Source organism: Magallana gigas, chromosome 4 (genome assembly GCF_963853765.1).
Source record: "Magallana gigas chromosome 4, xbMagGiga1.1, whole genome shotgun sequence".
Taxonomy (NCBI): domain Eukaryota; kingdom Metazoa; phylum Mollusca; class Bivalvia; order Ostreida; family Ostreidae; genus Magallana; species Magallana gigas.
In genome coordinates, this window is record NC_088856.1 from 4,966,235 (window position 1) to 4,971,132 (window position 4,898).

Consider the following 4,898-nt stretch of genomic DNA (forward strand, 5'->3'; position numbering starts at 1 on the left):
CTTTTTGGGAGTTGATTTTAATCAACTCTCCTATGCAGTTACTCAGACAAAACGAAAGTGAAACAGAGTTTGGACCTTAGCACAAATCATTGCTGCTGACAAGACTTAGTTCCCGCATTTTTTTTAAATAATTGATAAATTCGATGTAATGTATGCTAAAGCATTGTTTTTCAAGGAAACTTATTTATAAATACCTTGAAAATTGTCAGATTTTAAATGGTACGAACAATTTAAATATTTTTTTAGTCGTATGTATTCCTACGCCAGAATTCAATATGGTCTCGTTCAACTCGACGCTCGGTTGTCTCCGTAAATCCTTGTCGGACTAGAGTTCAATATTGCTTGGATCCATACAATTTTCGAGAAATATTTCTATTACTGATACATAGTTTGATTGAATTAATTTTATTTTTAAATATTATTTAACATGATTCATATGTTGTTTTTTTTGACATTCTTGTCGAAAAGTCCAAAAATTCATATTATAAAAATGTGCGTAATTTAAATTAGAAACTACGTGTACTTTTCTTGCAAAATAGCATAAGACCGCGGAACAATAACTGGCAAGATTGGAAATATACAGCTTATGTCAATTTCATCTGTAACAGTCAAAACATTTGAATTGGCGGGATGAAATTGACGCAGACGTCTGAGAAAACATTAGCTTGAAACTATAATCTAAATATCTAATAACATACTTGGCAACGGGTAACACAACAAACTGTTACATGTGCGTAAATTATGCGCGTAGGGTTCGCCGTAGAATTCACGTCGTTTCTATATAAAAGCACTTTAAAGCAGTCATAATTTCCCTATAATTAAGACATTCAGTATAATAAAATAAATAGTGCCTGTTTGGGAGGATAACAGTTGAAATTGACACCTCTCGAAAACCATTGTCAACCTCCGCTTCGCGTTGGTTGACTATGGTTTCCTTGGGATGTCAATTTCAACTGTTACCCTCCAAACAGGCACTATTTATTTATTACTACAGTTTCAATCCAATGTTTTCCCAGACGTCCGTGTCAATTTGTTCCCGCCAATTCAAATGTTTTACTGCAACAGCTGAAATTGACGTAAGCTGTATATTTCCAAACTTGCCAGTTCATGTTCTGCGGTCTTATCACTGATTTTAAAATTTTTAAAATAAATGAACATCGACAAAATCAACTCCCGTCAGTTCTTCAGTACTTTGATTAAAAGCAGGTTCATAATGATATCTACACTAAAGTCTTTCCTATTAACACGTAATTACACGTAACAATATAAACCAAATTTCATAACTGCATTACAGCTTTACAAATTATGTTTGTGTATTAACACATTAGTACAAAAGGGGTATAACAAAAATATTAAACCCCTTGAAGAAATTCATCAATTTTTACTGATGTAAAGGTGTTGTTCGACTGATGTTGGACTTCTGCTGATGAGAGTGTTTTGGTAATTATTTACATTTGAACTGCAAAAAAAATAAATCAACCTGATTGAAACAGCTGTGAATAACATAAAAAAAACTGCCCCCCCCCCCTCCATCCCCCCGATAAAAAAAATGTTTGGTAAGTTAAACACAGAGCAGAGCAAAGTGTTTTTTTTATATTACTATTTATATTACTAATCAGAACGTATATCTAGCTTATCTAATTCGAACAAGAAAAAAGGATATATGCTGCGACGCCAAATTGAAATAGCATGATCGTCGTCGAAACCTAAGGTTCACGCTTCTTGTATAAATACTATCGCGTGTGTTTCGAGTTCATCCGGTAAGTATAAAAGAAACACAGGGCATTGTTTTCCCGAGTGGTAAGTAGTGAATATTCTGTTTACAATTACTTTTTATTTGTTTTGAGTAATGATAACAGCAATATATTAGATTTCAATTGTTAATATTATGATATTGAAAAAGTTCTATGTGACCCATGTCACATGCCATTTTTTTTAAATATGAGGCCCCAAACAGAAATTGTAACTTTTCTGAAATTATTGTTAAAATTGGCATGAAAATTGGTTGCATGAAGAAATCAAACAAATATTTATAGTTTAAATTATTTTAATGATGGTTTTAATACAGTTTGAAGTTGAACACATGTGGTGAATATAAAAGTAATACATAAGTCAAAGTTTATAAAACTTAGCTTTACCTGTGGCTTCAAAGGTTGGTACATAATTAACACAAGCGCAGATATTAAGAATGTTACAGAATTTTGGTAGTTATCAAATTATAAAGCAATTAAAAAGTTATTAGTAAAGCCATCCTTCCAAAACTTTGCATTCAAATAGAAATTTTTTTTATGTTTTTAAGACTTTAAAAATTATTCCTTTTTCCATAGACTTCAATGTTAGCTTCAAAATGTGATAAATTTGTTCCTTTTTAACTTTTGTTCAATTTCAAAGGTGAATGACCCTATAAAATCATACTAAGATTTCAGTGTTCGAACTACCAATATTTGGTTTTAAATATAATAATTATGGATATAATACCTTGAAGTGAAGGTTTGCATTAAGTCAGCATAATTTACTGATTTAGATAAGAGTTTTGACACGATAATGACTGCAAATCCCTTTCATTTGAAATGTTTCTACATTATTAATAACATTTTCAGGAATAATAATTCATTCATCCACAATATATAATAGGAAGAAACTAACAGGTGGCCTAGCTAAAGTGGAAGAACGGAGAGAAGTGGAATACACTTGTAGGTTGGCAGTTATTTCAAGAACCCTGTCTTGAGTTCTTGAATCTTACAACATAGCTCTGATATGTTAAATCTTAAAATGTGTCATTATGAAAATGTATGAAATAATGTCATTATTTTGAATGTAGATAATCTGTGAAACAAATGTGTTGTGCAACATTTTCCCTGAAAAGAAAAAGTTTTCCCTTCGGTTGCTATGTTGATGTAAATCCATTGGATGTACCACTTGATGTGCTTGCAAGTCACTCCACTTCTGTTTTTCAGTATACATAATGTACCCACAGAAAGGATATAAACATTAATTACATAAAAGTATTTGCTTTAAAAATGAAAATTAACATGGACTGAATGCTACCATAGGTATTATATGACAGTGTTGATGTATTGATAACTGAATGGGTGACTTTCAATAAATACACACTTGTTTGAAATTTTTGTTTGTTTATTTTTTCCTCCCTCCCTCGTAGGTTTTAAATTTTCATGTGACGTTAAATGTAGAATTAATTTTAAACAGCCTAAATGTCAACAATACGGTGTGTCGATGCATGTATTTATTGAAGGTATTACAACACGTGTTTCGATCGAACACGTGTTTACCTGGTGTTTGTTATGAAGACTAACCAATTTGATTGGTTATTATAATTATAGAAAACCTGTTCTACAGGTATTCTCGTAAGGTACGCAATTTGGTAAAGAATTGAGTTTTAAGTCATTCGAAGGCTCTCTCTCAGTGCAAGCAGGCGTCCTATGGCTAATACAGACCACGAGGACGATATATTAATGGAAGAAGATACTGCACATAGGCCTCCAGAACAGAATACGGCTAACGCATTCGCTTTGACCGACGCAGTTAAGCTGCTTTCTACAGCTATTTCTACACAGTTTCAACAATTAACGGAGAAGTTACAAGAAGATAACAAATCCTCAGCACAGCAACTTTCTAAGAAACTCAAAGAAAATATAGCTGGAAAACTGAAGTACGAAGGGAATAAGGTACATTATTTGTTCAATGAAGAAATATTAGATGAACTTGAAAAACTCACAGATTTGTCTAATTACAATGAAAATGTTGTCAAAAGAATTAATCTCAAAGATTTGTCTAATTACAATGAAAATGTTGTCAAAAGAATTAATGATAAACTTAAAACTAGACACAAGTATATTAGGATGGCAGAAGGATCCCTTGCAGGGGGAAAACAGTACAGGAATACCAATGCAATGATATCGCTGACGACTCGGACGACGAGAAAAAGATCAGGAGCGCCGAGAACAGAGCTCTCAGGAACAGTAAACAGAAAAAGTCACGCTTCCAACCGTACTTCAAACCCGTACCCTCTGCTGCTGCTGGTTCTGCTGCTCAGTTGTCTGCCCTTGCTCTACAACAGACCAACACTCTGCAGACCAATGCTGGTGCCTCGAACTCGTTCAACCAGCCCTTTCGACCAGGTAGTAGACGTACCCCACAGCCCAGCGACGTCTGCTACAGGTGCTTCCAGACTTGGCATTGGAAGATCAGATGTCCCCTCAACATCTCCACAAGTTCAAATTCCAAGTGATCTTGATGATAAGTATTTATTATCTATAGATATGTTCGAACGAATAACAGATAATGAGATAATGAATGAGCATTGCAAGATATAATCTATCATAGAATCAAATCAATCATGCACAGGTGTAAAAAAAAATGGTTTACAAAATCATTATGAATTATGGAGAAAGATAGGCACATTTGAAGATATCTTGAGATTAATCGAAACCGGCTATAACATTCCTTTTGCAGTTAACCTACCGAGGATTTTTTGAAAAATAATAAGTCAGCTTTACAGAACTTTTCTTTTGTTACAGAAAGCATTGGAGACTTAGTAAAATCGGGTTGCGTCATACAAGTTCCTTTCAGACCATTTGTTGTAAGTCCATTGAGCGTCGCAGAAAACAGAGAAAAGAAGCGTTTGATTTTAGATTTGAGTATGTTAAATGTTTTTCTGCAAAAAGAAAAGATAAAGTTTGAGGATCACAAACTGGCTTTACAATATTTTGAGAAAAATTGTTTCTGTATTAAATTTGATCTTAAATCTGGTTACCACCATATAGATATTTGTAAGGAATGTCAAACATTCCTTGGTTTTGAGTGGAAAGGGGAATACTATTGCTTTACAGTACTTCTATTTGGTTTGTCTACAGCCCCGTTTATATTTACTAAGTGTT